This window comes from Mustela erminea, chromosome 2 (assembly GCF_009829155.1).
Source record: "Mustela erminea isolate mMusErm1 chromosome 2, mMusErm1.Pri, whole genome shotgun sequence".
Taxonomy (NCBI): domain Eukaryota; kingdom Metazoa; phylum Chordata; class Mammalia; order Carnivora; family Mustelidae; genus Mustela; species Mustela erminea.
The window spans coordinates 54,546,616-54,566,206 of NC_045615.1; the positions used below are offsets into that span (position 1 = coordinate 54,546,616).

General features: G+C 34.3%; 1 long non-coding RNA gene across 1 annotated transcript; it reads left to right on the forward strand.

The window, feature by feature from the left end:
• The first annotated feature begins 558 nt into the window (after positions 1–558).
• On the forward strand, positions 559–17,236 carry LOC116583236. Its single transcript, XR_004282661.1, has 5 exons — positions 559–587; positions 6,926–6,973; positions 7,565–7,641; positions 8,254–8,324; positions 17,150–17,236. It is a non-coding gene; the product is annotated as an uncharacterized LOC116583236 (long non-coding RNA).
• The last annotated feature ends 2,355 nt before the right edge of the window (positions 17,237–19,591 follow it).

Consider the following 19,591-nt stretch of genomic DNA (forward strand, 5'->3'; position numbering starts at 1 on the left):
GAGGAATTCTTCAAAGTATCCGACCTATACTACTCAAAACTGTCAAGATCATCAAAGGCAAGGAAAATACGGCGAACTGTCACACACCAGAAAAAAAACGATGACTAAATGTGGTATCCTGAATGGGGTCCTGGAATAGAAAAAAGAAGAGACAAAAAACCCAGTAAATTCCAAATAAAGTGTGGAGTTTAGGTAATAATTATTTACCAAGATTGGCTCAAGGCTCTTAGTTAAAACAAATGTTTCATATTTGTAAAGGATGTTAACCATAGAGTTAACTGAGTGAGGAGAACATGGGAACTCTCTGTGCTACCTTTGAAACTTTTCTCTAAAAATGAAACTAATCTAAAGTAAAGAGTTTATGAGAAAAATCAGAAAAAATATCAAGGAGATTAGTAAAGGTCTTTGCAGTCCAAACCAAACCTTTTTTTATAAGATAAAAGGTTTTTGCTTTTTTTTCTTTAAATTTTTACAGCATAAACTCTTTACAATTTCCAGTTTCCATTGTTCAGCACATTCTAGAATTAGAAAGGAATGTTATAGCATGGAGTGAGTGAGAGAGCACTCAGCACATTGCCTTGTATAAAGTAAGTCCTCAATAAATATTTATCAATTGACTGAATAAGATTGCAAATTATTTTTCACCTTGACTTAAGGTACTTATTACTTTGTTCTGTTTCTTGTGTAATAAGTAGATGGGCATAAATAAGACACCTTTTAAAATACGGAAATACTAATCTCCAAAAAACCTTACTAGTATGAATCATTAAGTAATGTAATAGGTTAGTCATCCAAGGAAGTAACTCATCCTGTGAAATGGTCTCTTAGTTTATCCTGGAGGAGATTTGAGAGAGTTCCACCTAATCCATGTGTTTGGAGAGTAAATTCAGGAGTACATAACTGGAATGGGATTGATATGGAAGGAAAAACAGGTGGATCAATGACATTAATATTCTTGAAGATAGCGTAATCAGCCAAAGCATGAAGAGAGGAGACTCTGAGAAGAGTAATTTGTCAGCATTTCCCTAGCACTTTCCATGGATGCCTCAGGCTATTACGGCTTGATGTCATTAACTATTAGGTTCATTCAACTAACTCTCCTTGCTCTGATTAATTTTATTTCCCACGTAGATTTTTTAGTGGAAAGAGAATACTCCAGGGTGCTTTGCTGGTTATAGTTCTCATGGTACACTTGCAGATTTGCATTCTGGTCTACTCACTAGTTTCTTGGGCATTGAGTTAACCTAGTTTTCTTTTTTGACAAATATGTGTGATATTTTTACCTACCTCATACGATAGTCTTGGAATTCAAATAAGTGATAAAATGCATAGGCTGCAAATTAGCAAAATGCCTGTATAAGTAGTCATTCATTTTAGAGATGTGTTGTTGATATTAGCATTGCCATTGCTGTTACTGGATCATTTCCTATCTCCATCCTGAATTTGGGCCAGTCTGACAAAGTTGAACTCTTTAACCTGAAAATATGAGAACCAGACATCAAGTGACTACCTTCCGATGGAATGCAGCCTTGCTTGGCCTACCTATCCAGCTGGTTGGCCTTCCCTGGCACCTCTGTCTGTGCTTTCTCTTCCAACACCAGCACCTGAGAATTGGATACTCCTTACACACTCTAAAGCTAGGAATAGGTAGATAGGCGACTTTGGAGGGATCTGTTAATTCATCATTGAAATGAGGCACCTCTGGAGTGGAACATAAAAGATAGTTAGCCAGCAGGTTTAGCAGCTGTGATAAATGGTGTGTGTGATTTAAATTTGAGTAGAATTGTGTTTAATTGAAAATTTGGCCACTACATGAAACTTCCACTAAAAAGATTAGTATGACATTGAAGGGCTGCCAAGGGTGCCAAGAATAAGAAAGCCACATAGGTTAATATTTCATGAAGCAGTCAGTGTTTTATAAAGGGGAGTTCTAGAAAATATGTTCTAGTACCATTTTCAACAGAATCACCCAGGACATTTGTTAGACTGCAGCCTCATTGGCCTCGAAGTTCTAGTGGATCTGAATCTCCCTAGGGGGAATCCAGGAATTTGCGGCTTATTGCCTTTTGTAAGGTTTATAGGTAAGTCTTATACAACACAGTCTGAGAACCTGGTTTTGCTTCACACATCGAGAAAGAACACTTTGTTACCAGTGTGGGACAGATTTTATGCCCCCCTCTACATGCCTTTCCAGCAAGTCCTGAATTTAAAACTTAGGTGAAAAGGGGGACAATATGATGTTCAAATATTGTGCCTTGTTAATCCATATTTATAGTCAAATATTTTAGATGTGTTTTGTAAATTAAAAATAATATATTTTAAATAACAAGTGTTTTAATTACAGAAGCCTTTAGTTCAGAAAGTTTATTCTATTTGCAAACAAACAACTAAGCAAGGTGTGTTTCCAGATGCAGAGCAATTCTCCCAAGCCTGATTATTCTCTGTTCATCATTGTCAGAATCCTTCTGTATTTGAGGTGGTTTTTCTTTGAATAAACATTCTACTGAATACATATTAGAATCAAGCTCTATCCAGCTTAATCTCATTAATAGAGATCTTAAGTGGATATTAATTTCCTCAGGCCTGAACTCGACAACAGATTTGCTTTATTCAGTGTCCAGTATTTGCAATCCGTGTGATATTTCTCTGAATCCTGATATGTGTTTGTGCTTTCAAAGTCCACAAAACATAATCTAAGGAAAAATATACCAGACTGGTTTATTTGCAATTAAAAGTTCATTCTAACGTCAATTCAGTGGAACTAAGCCCCCAAATAAGCCAACGGAAACAAGCATGAAAATGATTTCCTTCTGGTGACACTGAAGGGGTAGAAATTTGAATTGGAGAAACCTATGTATTATTACCTATATGATTTTGGATATACTTTATCCAATAGCCATTCCTCTAAGGTGAGTCAATCAAAGAAGATAACAATATTTGTAAACTGCCTGGCCCATCACATGCTAAAAGGACAGTAGCCAAAAGGAAAAGAAAAAGGGATCCAGAATAAATCATAGGAGATTGATGGGGGGATGGGCTGCAACTTCTGGGACTTTGCTTCACGCACACACCCCAGTACTCCTCATCTGAACATTGGACAGCCAGACTCCTCGTGAGTACTGGTACCACTACATTATAAAAAATAAGAAGAAAGGAATAAAAGCCTTTGTTTTGTGGCACAGCTAGAACTCTGAGTAATTTTGTGACTTTTGAATTGTAAAGTGAATAAGAATGTTATTTACTTCAAGCAACCTTTCCATTGTACCATGGTTGAATGGATCAAGAATTCTTAATAAAGGCACTTTACTGTGAGAAATATCCCTTGATGCAGCTGACCTTAGATTTCCTGTTACTTTTTTATTCCCTGACTTTACATTTCCTGTCTCTCCCTTTATACATAATGAATAAAAAATGTTCCTACATTTTATATTATTGTGCACATAATTATTTCTTATTAACATTTTATTTTCACATAAAGAGAACAAAATGCCATTTTCCATGAAGAAAAGGAAGAAATAAGGATTTTTATGCCTTACAAATCTTTATAACTATTAGAATCATTACTGTGCTTTCTCAGAAATAGTCCATTTTAAGGGAAAGGGCCTTTTAACCTTTTTTTCTGATTACATAGTGGTAACAGTTCACTAATGAGATATGTTAATAAAACTTAATTGATGACTTTGATTGTTGCCAAATAAGGATAAGTGAAGGGTAATGTATTCATGACATTGAACTCTGGTGTCTTTTACAATACTTTTTGAAAATATCTGTGTACTCTCTTTACTTTGGATTCGAATAACAAGATATTAGAAAATCCATTCAAAAGGAGTGTGCAGTGTTTGGAAAGAATTTTAACATTTTAGAAAAAGGAAGAAGGCCTTTGATTTGATAACTAACATATAAGTTAGAATGTAAGTCATTTTCAGTGTAAGAATGCTTGTTGACCCATACCGAAATATGGGCCCATAATGTTAGATAAAATGAGGACAGAAGAAAGGAACTGAACCTGTGGGAATCTGAGAAAAGAAAATATTCTGGAACTTAGACAACAATTTTCTATGCAACATATAGAACGTTTTTCTTAACAACACAGTTCTTGCCAACATAGTATCTGAGAGTGCCTAAGTATACACTCATTAATTAGTATTTAGCATCGCTACCTAAAAGTTATTGCAAATTAGGTAAGCAAAAATCACCTCTTTTTTTGCTATGTTTATTTGATTACTAGTAAAATTTCATGTATATCTTTGTAATTTGCTGTTCTGTGAATTATTTATGAGCAATGTTCATTTTTAAAAAGTTTGAAAATTTGCGTCTATTTTTGTGAATCTCTGTAAGTTCTCTTTATAAAGTTTAATTTTTATCACTCAAAACTATTGCAAATGTTTTCTCAAGTTTGTCATTTGTCACTTAAAGTACTTTTGATACTTTAACATATAAAAGTGAAATTTTTAAATATATTTAAATGTTCTCTCTGGTAAATAAGTGAACTATTTGAATAGAACTTATGTCCTATTAGCACACAGATGTGTCTTATATTGTGCCTCATCTTTAACACATGTAGGAAATTTTGGTAAATATATATTTTTTAAGATTTTATTTATTTATTTGATAGAGATCACAAGTAGGCAGAGAGACAGGCAGTTGGGGGGAAGCAGGCTCCCCGCTGAGCAGAGATCCTGATGTGGGTCTCGATCCCAGGACCCTGAGATCATGACCTGAGCTGAAGGGAGAGGTTTAAACCCACTAAGCCATCCAGGTGCCCCTTGGTAAATATTTTTAAGTGAATGAATACTTTCAAGTTTAAGATGTTTAGTTATTAATAATTCTGGCAAAAATGGAATTCTAGGGAAAGTTAACTCTGACCTTATGATGACTATTGTCATGAGATAGCTTATTATAGTGGATTTCCATACATATTTATGAGCTTAAGACAATTAAAAGAAGAAAACCTATCCAAACAGAAACAATATCTTCTTCTCCAAATCTTTAACTCTAGAAATTTATTTTTTCAATAATTATTGATCATCTATTCTATATTAATCATGAAAGTTTCACTGATATGCCAGTGAGAATTATTTGGAGAAAATTTTGTTTGTCTCAGGCAAAAAAAATTTTTTTCTAGAACTGTATCAAGATAACAAAAAATAAACCTTGGAGTTGCAGAACTGGGACTCAAAGATAATTAATATCCAATGTTGCTCGATAAGTTACATAGACACAATAAAATTTTGGCCATGGTGGTGTTAAAACTCCGTAAGGATATCATTGCTGATGGTATAAAATAGATTCTAATTCTCCCTTTGCCTCTGTGTCACCAAATCAACATTCAAAGATGAGAATATAAGCATCTTGTTGGACAAATCTAGGTTACACATTTCACCTTGATATTCAAAGAACAGCAGGTAGGAGACTTTGCCTTGGCCCTATCTAGTTTCTGAAGAGCACCAGGAGTCCCATAAGACTCCTGCAGTGGAGCAGTGGGGCATTCTCTGGACTAGGGGTTACTGAAAGACAAGACATGACCATATCCTATAGAAATAGAAATGTTCAACAAAACAAATAATCATTTTTTTCTTATAGCTTACTATTTGGAAGAAGAAAAGCTATAATCTGTATACATCCAGTACTAAAACTCTCATGAGTACATGAGAGCATGGTAAAATAAACACACACACACACACACACACACACACACACACAATTTTTCAGGATATTTTTTCAAGTGACAGAAATCCAGATCATCCTAGTTCATGACATAAAGAAGTTCATCAGTTAAGTTACATAAAAAGTCTGCATTATGTCTGGCTTCAGATGTGTTTAGATCTAGCCTTAAACAGTGTGTTATGTGTTGGCTCCTCAGTCTCCATTCCTAGGTCCTAATTTCTCTAATGTTAGTTCATTTTTAGACAGCCACTTCCCCACAAGGTAGGAAAACTAATTCTCCAGAAGTCCCAGTGAAACCTCATAGATCTACAATGTAGATCTTTAATGGAAGATCTAGAGAGAATAAACAACCCAGAGAGAACTTTACACATTCCTAGAAGTGATAATCATAAATGTCAGTGAGAAAACTGGATGGAAAGTTTACCTCACTGATGAGACATTGAAAAAAGACCAACTCCCATGTTCAAAGTTTTTATTAAAGCTTGGTAGTCAGGATTGGAACCTCCATGTTCAAAGTTTTTATTAAAGCTTGGTAGTCAGGATGGGAACCTCCATTATGTCTGTGTGAGGAGCTCCACAAAGTTTTTTCGTGAAAAACAATGTTAAATTTGATAAAGGTTTTAAAAACAAACCACTTCAAGATTCTGAATATTGACCAAATGCATACCAAGGTAAGTGAAGAAGCATTAAAGATAAATAACTAACTCACAGTTAAGCACAATGAATCTGTGGCACTTTAGCTTGAGGATGGCCACTTCCCATTTGAGATCTGTGGATTCTGGTTCTAACAGGACAGGAAACACAATGACGATCAGTATCCTTAATGCTAGAGAAGGATGACTTGATTGGGAGCAGAACAGAAAAAACTAACTCTTGTAATGTTGTCAAAAACATTTTTTTAAAAAGATTTTATTTGTTTATTTGACAGATTGAGAGCATGCACAATCAGGGAGAGTGGGAGAAGCAGATTTCTCACCGAACAGAGAGCCCGATGCCAGGCTCAATCCCAAAACCCTGGGATCATGACCTGAGCAGAAGGCAGATGCTTAACCAAATGAGCCACCCAGGTGCCTCTGTCAAAAAAAACTTTTATCTTGGTGGCAAAACTCAGGGAAGACTAACACTGCAGATACTTGATCATGATACTCCTGGAGCATGTAATATGTCAGCATATAATCCAGAAATTTAACAGGGGGATGCTTAGAATAAAACAGCTGTAGAAGGACTTGATATAATCTTGTATATCCTTGGTTTTCAGGAAGGCTACACACATGCTCAGGAGAGATCAAAATTGGCACACTTAAAGGTAAACTAACTGAGGTTATTAAATCTGAGTAATAGAAAAATAAATAAAATCAAATTCTCAGAGATATTGGAAACCACTAACTATACCAATGCACATGTAATGAGAGTCCCAGAATGAGGAAACAGAAAGAAGTCACTAAATATTGAAGAAATATTAGCTGAAACTATTCCAAATTTGATGAAAAATATTAATTGACATATCCAAGAAACTCAGTGAAACTCTACACAAAATAACACAAAGAGATCCATACCTAGACATATCACAGTCACACTGTTGAAAGACAAAGACAAAATTAAATTCTGGAAATCAGCAAGAGAAAAATGACATTTTACACACGAGGAAATTGTAATGAGACTATTGCTGACTTCTTATCAGAAATAATAGATGCTAGAAAGAAATGGGATGACAATTCAAAGGGCTAAAGAAAAAACTATCAACCAAGAATTCTACATTCAGCAAAAACTATCCTACAAAAGCTGAGAGTAAGATAAAAACATTTCCAGATAAATAGACTGAGAGAATTTGTTGCTAGCAGACCTGCTTTACAGGTTGGTTGTTTTTTTGTTTGTTTGTTTGTTTGTTTGTTTTTAGGTGAAAAGAAATGGCTTTAAATGGTGACTTCAATCCAACGAAAGAAATAAAGAGCACTTCTATAGTTTTGTATGTTGGTGAGTATAAAAAAGAATGTAATAATTTGTACTTTCTCCTTTTCTCTTTACTGAATTAAAAGATAGCTGCCTAAAATAATGGTTATAAAACTGTATTGCTGGGCTTGTATTATAACATATGAAGATGGAATGTATATGACAATGACTCTCCAAAGAGAAGGGGAAGGGACTGGAACCATATTAGAGCAAAGTTTTTGTATTTTACTGTAATTTTAAAGGTATTTTTAGAAGGCATGAAAAGAAACAGAGTAACAAGTAGCATATACTAAAATCAAATTGTAGAATAGAAGACGTATATCCAAACCTATCAATAATTACATTAAAGCAAACAGATTAAACATCTCCACCAAAAGGCAGTGATTGTAATTTTGGATAGGAAAAAGGGATCCCAGTGTATGCTGTCTACAAGAGGCATAATTTAAATCAGAAGACACAAATAGGCTGAATGAAAATGATGGAGAATGATAAGCCATTTAAATTATAACAATATGAAAACTGGAGTGGCTAGGGAAGCATCACACAAAATAGACTTTAAAGAAAAATCATTTCTAGAGACAAAAAGGATCATAAAAAGTACACAACAATTTCAAACACATTCATATCTATCAACAGAGCCCTGGTATACATGAAATGAAGAGGTGAACCATAGATTTATCATATGACCTGACCTGTCAATTCCATTTGTAAGTATCTACCTGAATGAAAGGAAATCTATAGTTACTGAATGCCTGTATGCAATATTTCCTGATAACATGATCAGTCATAGCCCAAAGTAGAAAGAATCCAATGTCCATCAAAATGTGAATAGGGGCGCCTGGGCGGCTCAGTGGATTAAGCAGTGGCCTTCAGCTCAGGTCATGATCCCAGGGTCCTGGGATTGAGCCCCGCATGGGGCTCCCTGCTCAGCGGGGGCCCACTTCTCCCTCTCCCTCTTCCTGCTACTCTGCCTACTTCTGCTCTCTATCTCTCTGTCAAATAAATAAATAAAATCTTAAAAAAAAAAGTGAATAGATAAAAGTAGCATATCCATGCAAACGAATACTGTTCAGCAATAAAAAGGAGTTGACTACTGACACATGCTGCCACAAGGGTAAATCTCATATACATGGTGCTAATTAAATGAAGCAAGAGCTAAAAGCTCACATATATGAATACACTTATAAGAACTGTCTAATAAAGGGAAAATCTATAAAGAGAGAAAAAAATTAATTGTTGTTTGTGACCAGGATTGGGAATGGGGTTAATTCCAAATGGGCATTAGGGATCTTATTGGGTTGATGGAAATGTAGTAATATGAATCATGGTCATGAATGTACAACTCTAAGTTTCAAAAAACCCCATTGTACTGGACACTTAAAGAGGGAAAATTGTATAGTATGTAAATGATACTTCAGTGAAGCTATTAAAAATAAAAGCACAGATACTGCATAGTAGCTCAGAGTGTCTGTATAAAGTCTTGAACTTCTAAGTTTTTGTAACATTCAGTGATTTTTTAAAAAAATGTTACATGTGGTGGAGACTGTAAAAATTTTCTATAATCTGTTTTCTCTTCCTTCTCATACGAAAGAAAAAAAATAAACAACTATCTTTCTCAGTTTCGCATGTGATCAGTTCTGGCCAATGGACTTTAGATAGTAGATACATATTCCATTTTCTGGCTTGGACATAAGCTTTCAGCGCTATCTTCTTGACCTGATCATTATGGTTAGAAATAAGTGACTTTGACATGGTAAAGACATACAATGAGAAGAGTCACAAATCTGAGAGCGTGTAACTTGTATAAATGTATACACATAAGTAAGAAATTTTAATTTTTATTATATAGGTCATTGATATTCAGGGTTTTTCTTACTGTGGCTTAGTCTAGCCTGCCCTGATATATTACATTTGTTATTTTACAGGATATCCAAACCTCTACTCTGACCACTATTCATTTTTTATTTTTCTTTCCCAAGATAATTTTCCATAATCCACTTTTGTTTATTTGCTTTTCTAAAGTGTATGAATGGCCAAAAAGAGAAAGTGTGCTTGTGATTATTTCATTTCATCATTAGTCACTGACACAGCTGTATATTGATACATGCTAGGGTAGAGATTGGTGAGATATTATTATACATTTTCCGACCCTTGGTCATGCCTAAGAAAGTGATTTCTTCTCTCTTTCTTTCCTCAACAAATATGGACTGTGATTTGTAACTGTAAGGAAAATTACTTAAAATTTTTGAACTATAATAAAAATCACAACCTGAACAGAAGTTTATAGGCAGAAAGACAGGCTAATGTGTGTTTGTGTGGGAGTTACCTAGAATGAAGCCAACCAGCCTCAAAAACTAGATAATGAGGTTTGGAGGGTAACAGGAGTGATTCCAAGTATATTGAGGTCACATAATTTAATGAGGTTTTGAGAGAGGTAATTGGGAGAAATAGGAAAGAAAATACTAAGGATTACTCCCAATCAGCAAATTTGGCATAAAATACCAGAAAGCGTATCAGAAGACAGACATCTGGAACAAAGCCATAACCTGTCTACATTCTGGGTATGTGGAAATTGGGTGAATTTGGACAGTGAGATTTATGAGTCAATTCAACGTTCCAAATAAATGAATCTTCTTTGTACCATATTAATCTTCATAATTAATATGTTGTCATACTTTGAATTTTTTTAGCTTTGAAATTTAAAAAAAGTTCAGCATTTCACAATGATAAAAAACATCTCTCTTTCTAGTTCTTTTATTTTGATGTTCCCAGTGCTCTCATGAGCACAGGCTCTATAGTCAGACTCCTGAGCCCAAGTCTTATCCTTGGCTCACTTCTGCATTTGCGTATTTATGTGGCATAGACTCTAGGATTCACAGCTAACCCTTTATCCTCTTGTAATTTGATATCAAGCCAAGTTTATTCTAAATCAGAGTAGAAGTCCCATTTTATTTGATTTTGCATCTCCAGAACCTAGCATCTACATACAGCCACACGAAAGACGAATTCTTAGAAGTTCTTGGAATAATTTTTCATCAGAATTTAAAAAGGGAAAGATCCTAGGTTAAGGCACTGGTAACTCTTCTGAATGTCTAGAATTTTGGGAACTAGGGGCAGGATCTGGGAAAGGAGGTCCCAAAATTTAAGTTATACAGTCTTTTACAAATCAAGGGCAATAATTTTCATTACTATTAAAGGAAGGATACTGACATTTTATTTGAGTGGCATCCCAAAGTAGTGTAATTTAGCAAGTAGGAGCACAATTCTACACTTAAAGTCCTAGGGAATGAGAACTGTCATATTTACGATACAATGTATGTTACATATTTTTGCAATTTTGTGAAACAAAAGACTATTCTTTGATTGATGAGTTGCAGGAAGTACAGCTTGGATGTCCTAAGCCAGGCAAAATAATGACAACATAAAACTTGAGCTTGCTTCAATTCATCTCTTTTTGGACAGGTCTGTCCCTGGTTTTCTGTGAACTGATCAGCTCAGAAGAAGTAAGGAAACAACTAATATCCCTGAAATACTGTAAATTTCTGGCAGACAAAATACTATTTTATTCAGTGCCTCCTATGAACTGAGAAGAGAGGTAAGAGGTGCTTGACAAATACATGTTGATGTCATTTCTTGAGCGTAGTGAGAACAGTGCAAGGCAGAGTGGGAGAATAGAATTAGCACAGAACAGACTCTTTCATCCTAAGAGCTTTTAATCTTGCTAGGAACACAGGAATTTAGAAATGCTTGTTGAGAACCAGAAGAGTCTTAGTTCTATTTAAAACTTTCTAAATGACCCTAAACTGTGAATATAATGATCTTATATATGCATTTTACTACAGCATGTGGTTGGTTTCTTCTTAAAAGCCATGATAAAATATTTATGACTTTTAATATTTATATATTAGTCCACAGATTGAAAAATGAGACTAGAGGCCACCTGCAAAGACTGATAATTTTCCATTATTAGAATTCTTAGTTCTAATCAATATCTATGTTGTATGTTATCTCACTATTGATTTGCCTTTTCTGTTTGTTTTATATTATCAATATTCTTGAAAGAACTTCCTGGAGAGCCCACTCAATTTTTCTATCATTTAACATAGCAAACAAGGAGAAAATTCATAATATGTTTAACTTTAAAAATATTGCATATGACAAAATACGCATATGGTTAAGGTTTATCATGTTAGAAATATAGCTTATTTTATTTATTTATTTATTTATTGAAATATAGCTTATTTTATGTGCAAAATGAAATTAACAATATAAGTTAATTCTTGACATAAGTTTCCATATGTTTGTGTGTGTTGTCTGTGTAAATTTAATATGATTTAAGAAAGCAGAGAATTTATATGTCACTTTTTAAATCATATGAATATAATTTATATATTTCATACCCTAGGAAGGCAGTATCTAGCTGTTGAATAGATGAATAGATATTAATCTCTGAAAAGATCTTTAGAAAAGGCAAAATTGCAGTCACCAAGCCCAAAAAGAACTTTACCAGTTTCTCTCTTTCCCCTCATTCTCCTGTATCAAGTCTGCAGGATGCCCTCAATCTCAAGAAAAATAGGACATTTCTAGTTTCTAGTAACCTACAAAGCAGATTTCTGTCATTGAATTTTTAAGAAAATTGGCCCAGTTGTGAGACTAGGCAATAACCTGGACTTGCGGAAGCTGCTCTGCTTAAAGGAGTGGGTAGAAGAGAATGGGGAGAAACAGGAAAGAGGCCTATTGCCTTGTGGTCACAGAAGAAGGAGAAAGGAAAAGACATTAGTTGGCCTCACTTTTCTCACTGGGTGAAGTGGTTTGTGCAATTTGGCTTTAGATATCTACTTAGCTAACAAAAATATAGTATCTATTGTGCTCTATGACCACAAAGCACTCTTTGTGGAAAATGTAGTAATAAGCTGTCCCATTGTTCTGGAAACAAAGCTCAGAACAGTTTACAAGCATTTCTTTCTCCTTAGTCAAAACCACCCAGTAAGGGTTGGGGGTTGTGGGTTGGGGAGAATTGCCTAATTCCTCAGAGTCATATTTCAAATCAAAGAACTCATTTAGACTATGTCAATTTGTCTTACTTAAAAAAAAAAAAAAATTAGTGTAGCTACTACGTGAAAAACAAAGCTTTGGTAATATTTCTTTGAAAACTGACCAGTCATAAGATGGATAAAAATATAAAGAATTAGCTGTTTTCCTCTGGTCCAAATTGTCATATGGCTATTTCTTCTTTAGCTGAAAAATCAATGAACACACGGTGGTTAATGGCTTTTGTGGAGCAGAGATGTTATGTGAGTCCTGAGTAGAGACAAGTTCAGCAGTTTTCAACATGCCCTGTTGTCCATTCTTATCTGAAAATCTCTACTTTTCTGCTCCTTCTAACAATCTTTCAGATAATGTATTTTATGAAGACCTGATGTTTGTTTGGCTTACACCAAGGAAGTAAATTTAATGTGATATAAATACAAAGAGATTTTAGCAGCTATTTTAAGCAAAGAGAATTCCTAGACCAACAAACTAAATCCTCTTTCTTTAATAAGTGAAATCTTCAAACGATATAACTTCTTTCCCAATGTGTAGATTAGCATTTAGTTTTGCCTTTAAAAGTAGGGTATCTTCTGCTTATACTGTCTTTGAACATTGATTTAATATTAAATATTTGAGGAGTTGCTACCAAACTTGCTGATGACAGTAAATACTTCAAAGAGAGTCTGTTTTCTTCTACATGAGAAAAGAAATCTTATTTCATGCATTTTATGCCTCCATTTTATTTCACCCCACCCACTCCTCAATGGAGAGGACCTGATATGAAGAAAAACATCTGGTATGTTTATTTAGTGGAGATACAAAGGTCTTCACTTTGTATTTTGCATACGAAATTATTCATCCTTACAGATTTACTCATACGTTTGTAATGGAACACACATAGTATATGTCAGCTAAATTCTGAGTTTGAGGCGGATAGTCTGATATTTCTTCTGACTAATGCAGAAATGTGTCTAGCCCAAACTTGAGACTAGTAGTCGGGAGTAAAATTTTCATCAGCACAGAATATCCTGACTTTAAAAGTAACATATATCTCTATGCTAGGAAAGAATTTTGATCTGTGCAGATACAAACTTATAAAATGTTGAGGTTTCTTATTGAAGAAGTTGTCCTAAAGTTTAGAAGAAGAAGAAGAAAAAAGAGTACTGTTATGAGGTACAAATATTTTCGTATGAAATCTGAACGACTTCTTGCATTTTGGACATGCCATTCCTAGATGTGGTATTTAAAGGTATTAAGGAGGGCACGAATTGCATGGAGCACTGGGTGTTATACGCAAACAATGAATCATGGAACACTATCAAAAACTTATGATGTGCTATATGGTGACTAACAACATAATAAAAAATTTAAAAATTTAAAAATAACATTAATTTTAATTAATAATAAACCTGGAAGTAGAAATTACGGTAACAGCAATGAGCTGCTTAAATCTGTGAAAATTGGGGGATCACTACAGGCTCTAATATATAAATATATAAATAAACCGAATTATTTGTTGATAGAGAAGGTAAGACATGTGATGGCTCTGCCAGTCTGAGTTTATAAAAGTGGGAATTAATCTGACACTTGAGGTGAACTAATTTAGATTAACTAGTTATATTTATCCATTTGAAGTTGTGTTTTAAAATTTTTAAAATTGCCGTATCTATGTCTCATAACTTTTAATAGTCATAAAATTATTTATCAATAGGCAACTATTGCCTTTAGGTCAAAGAAGAGAAACTTAATGAGGGATTTAATACAAAGGCTCTGCCCAAATTAAGCTAACTAAAGTATGGATAAGTACACTGATGATCTATGATATCCATTTTATGGATCATAGGAGGTTTCTTTGGGGATAAAATAATATCATATCCTGAGCAAAAGCATCTATATTATAACCAAAGATAATCAATTCAATTTCCTTCTGGTCTGGTGGTATCATCATTCTGATAAAGTCGTTAAAACCGTGTTTTGGGGATTTACCACTTTTTACTGTAATGCCATAGTTTTGTTACCATACAGCTTTTACTTTGGCTTTGTTCCACTATTACAGAGCATAATTGTAATTGCTACTTTATATTGATTGATTTTTAAGTACTAATTATTTTGCTTAATCTTTACTAAGATATCATGGCATAGGGATGATAATCATTTCACAGATGAAGAAACATAATTTCTGAAATGTAACCGACACATTCAAGATTCTGAAACTGGTATTTGATAGAATCAACATATCCATTTGATGCCGAAGTCACAGGGATTCTCATTACAATCAGGAAGAGAAAGAGGTTGCAGTAGGAATGTATTAGGAAAACATTAAGTGTTTTATCACATCCCATAAGCAAACCATAATTGAGATCTTAATGGAAGAATTTTTTAAAATTTTTGTTTATGCCCCTACTGATCTTATTTTAGCAATAGAGATTTTTGCTTAGGGGCCGCCTAGGTGATTCAGTAGGCTAAGCATCTGACTTAGGCTCAGGTCAGGGTCCTGGAATCGAGCCCCACCTCAGGCTTCTTGCTCAACAGGGAGTCTGTTCCTCCCTCTCTCTCCACTTCTCTACCCACTCCTGCTCATTTTCTCTCAAATAAATACAATCTTTAAAAAAAAGAAATTTTGCTTAGAACTGAACCGGATAAATAAAAATTTACTATGAAGATCAACTTTACCCCAGAGAACTTCATATACGCCACGTTGATAACCAAAGGAACTCATTATGGAAAAGAACAATGGGCAATACAGAGAAGGAAGAACATCTCTGTTTAGAGCCCACTGGGAGCTTCAGAAATGTGAAACAATGACTTAAAGTGTAAAATAATCCCTTCTTCCCCAATTCTTCAACTGGCTGTATTGGGTCAATACTCATGTGTCTAATTGTATAAGCACCAGTTTCTCACAAATAAAAATCAGTGTGGAAATTAAAAATTAATTGTGGTTGGAAATATTATCACAATCTTGTCCCAGTGCTGAGAACTACAAATGGGCTTTTTGTAAAGGAAAATTCATTTCATTACATTGCGTCAGCATAAGATCTGTGCAAACCCAATAGAAATTGATTCCAATTTGGATTAATAACAATGTCTTAGTTTTGCTTTGCAATTTACAACTTACTAAGTGTTCTTATGTATATTATCTCACTTGGGTTTTTCTAGGCAATGTCATTTCCATTTTACAGAAAAGACAGTGAGCCTCAGTGTTGTTAAAAGTTTGACAAGAATTTGTCTTTAGTGGCAGAACTCATGAGTTTTAGAAATGAGAGATTTAACCAACACTTTTTTTATGTTTAACTTCAAACACAGCGTTCTCTCTACTCCATAATGCTAAATTATTTTAGTGATGACATAATCTGTAATGAGATTCCTCTGAGAGTGGTTTGTTTGGTCAGTGAAAGTTAATGTTCATTCATTCTTGAATTTAATTGTTCAGCAAAACGTATTGAGATTTTTATATACCAAGTAGAGTGTTAGTTCTAACAAAAGAGGAATTGATAATTTGGGAAGAAATGAGTGAACAGTGGATGAAAAAGTTTCTGGTAGAAGAAAATACTCGTAGCTAATGCCAACAAATAATTTACAAATAAAGAGCTAAGAAATAACTGATGTGAATCCATGTTGCATTTAAAACTGGAGTTTTGTGACAGATAAATTTTCACATTATTTTCTAAAAGGAGAATAGGCCTTTAACTCAAAACAAACAAAAGCAAAAGAGGACTCCAATATGTTAAAACAAAATTGTTCTTCTTGAAGGGATGAGACAGTCATGACTACTTGGCTTTTCCCCTTTTCCTAAAATTTTCCCTGGGCCTCATGCTAAGAACTCTAGAGAAAACTCCTACTTGCCACCAATCCTGCATATATGATGTGTTTCTATATATCTCTATATATTTTTTATTTTTTAAATTTATTTTTTATTTTTTTAAAGATTTTATTTATTTATTTGACAGAGAGAGATCACAAGTTGGCAGAGAAGCAGGCAGAGAGAGAGGAAGGGAAGCAGGCCCCCTGCTGAGCAGAGAGCCCGATGCAGGGCTCAATCCCAGGACCCTGAGATCATGACCTGAGCCAAAGGCAGTGGCTTAACCCACTGAGCCACTCAGTCGCCCTCTATATATTCTTTAATATCCCTGTTGATGAAGGTTTAGATCAGTTTTCAACAAAAGTTAGTAGCTAAGAAAGGAAGAGAATAACAATTCTGAGGTTTGATTCTTCTTTGAGCTTGGTGAACTTGGTTGGCAAATACCACATTATCAGAATAAGAAAATCATGATTAATGTGGAGTGTTGGATTTAATATATATGTAAGTGGAAAAAATGTTGACCTCTTATGACCATTTACAAATGACTAGAAGAAACAAAAATCAATGAAGAAAGGAGGGATATATTTCAATCTTGAGTTTGTTTCTAATATTTCACTCTGCTTTATTCTATGTTCTTGGCATATTCATGTATACTGTAAACAATTAAGATCTTTCTTATCTGCCTTTATCCCTCCATCCTAGGCTGCCAACCAACCAGAGTTCCTGCCTGCAAGTATCCAGTGAGCATAATTCCTACCCAACTTAAAGTCTTCTGTATTATATCTTTTTGTTACTACTGCTTTTCTGTCTCTACTAGCTCTCACTTATTGAGAACATATTATATTCTCAAAATAAGGTGAAACCCTTTATAGTCATTTTGGATGCCATTTTCTCAATATTTCTTTAAAATAAGTCAGATGAAACCAGGATACTTAAGCTTTTAGACCTTCATATCACCTAGTAGCTAACAAAGTACAGAGCAGGGATGAAGGCTCAAATCCAGCTGATTGTAAATTTCTTGCAGAGAATATTGATTGCTTCCCATTATCTGACCTCCTCTTCTATTGGTGGAAGAGTTATATGAGTGGCTATATGACAACTTTCTTTGCTACAAAAACAAGTCATAGACTTACTGCTACTTAGTGGACATAGCAGCACAACTTCTGTGTCATAGCTGTAAAAAGAAAAGTGCTCTCCACAAGTTTCTTCTCTCTTTCCCCTGTCTGGAATGTGGTTATGGAGGAGGGAGCCTTCACAGCCCACTTGGCCTCAAGATCAAAGGTGGTAGGTTAAGGATGCAGAGCACTAAGTTGGAAGATCACTGTATCTTCAGAACCATCAGGATGCCAGGGAAGTGTTAGACCACTCACCTAGATTTATGAACTCTTTATTTTGGGGTCTCTTACTGCAACCCAACATTTATCCAGAATAACACAGAGGCCCATGCTCTAAGACTCATTCACTCAGAAAGTAAGAAAGGAAGTATGAAACAGAAAGCATTTAGTAATCACCTCTAGGGGATCACAGAATGGTTTGAGCATGTTTGGGTAATTTTATGCAATGAGAAAATGAAGAAAAGAAACCCAGACTTGGGGACATTCATGATTACCAAGAATAATGGCTTTTAGGGTGGTACTAGCAGTTTTAATTTCAATGGGTGAGGAAGGGTTTAAGAAGCAATATGAAATATCCAAAGCAATTTTGATTCAAGGAATGAGAGTGAAATATAGAGAATGAAGAGACTGGGGACAATCTGCCTGGAGAATCAGAAGCAATTGGGAATAGTCAGAATGTAGTTTCAGAAATGAAATTAGGTGTGAAAAATCAGCAAATTTCTATACAGCACCTTTTCTCTGAGTCGGGTACATTGCTTCTGGGTCTGTCACAAATACAATTTCTTTGTATTCCATTTAGATATAGTAAATTTTTAATGAACCTACTGACTAAATTGTTCTTTATTTTCTTACCTATTAATAATTTGGTTAACTATTCCTTTTAACATGAATATTAACGACTGCCCTGTTTTCAATAGTTTATAGATGCAGTTGTTTTTTTTTAAGATTTTATTTATTTATTTGACAGAGAGAGATCACAAATAGGCAGAGAGGCAGGCAGAGAGAGAGAGAGGAGGAAACAGGCTCCCTGCGGAGCAGAGAGCCCGATGCGGGACTCGATCCCAGGACCCTGAGATCATGACCTGAGTCGAAGGCAGCGGCTTAACCCACTGAGCCACCCAGGCGCCCAGTGTTTTCAATAGTTTAAAACTATTATATTTTTAATGAAACTTTCTTCAATATTTAGCATTTTATTGTCTTTAAAATGTAACTCTGTTCCATTAAAATTGATTATATTTGAGGGAGATTTACTATTTTGAAATATCAAATAAGAAAATATTAAAAATAAAACAACCATATTTAGTATCATTTACAATCAGTGATAATCATAAACTAAATTTTAATTTTGAGTTTTCTAGACCTATAGCAACACCATTAAATTCACTTAAGAATCAAAAACATGGCTGGAGTTTAACTGTAAAATATCTTAAAACTAGCTTTTGTAGGAAAGGAAATCATGAAAAGGAAAAAAAAAAAAGATCGAATTGCTATAATGAACCACAGATCATACTAGAAAGGTATAGGTGGACTGTCCACTGCCTAAGGAGAAAAAATTTACTCATTAATAGAAATTCACAGAAAGAAATTTTTCTTCTGAAAGATTTTTTTCTTTTTTTCTTTTTTTTGGTGTATAGGAAATAAATAAATAAATAAATAAACAAATAATAAAAATAAATATTGACCTCTTCTTAAAGATTTCTGATGTGATTCTCTATATTGTTTCCTTTATAGCTTAAATAAAACATATATGAAAAACAGTAATTCACAGTTATTTGGATTTCGCAATATTTTTGAAGGGATGATGAGATGTTATTAGAAACTATAATACTCTGGAGAGGTAAATATGGTAGAAGACATAATTTAATTAAAATTACTACCTTCCATTTGCTTTGTTTCTTTGCTTTCTTTAGCCCTCAAATATTTAAAAGGAATGAATTCCAATGAAAATCCTCCAAAGTCTTCCCCACTTATTTAACATAATAACTAGTCATTATAAAAGATAGATTCTAGGCACAGTCTGCCTATGGGG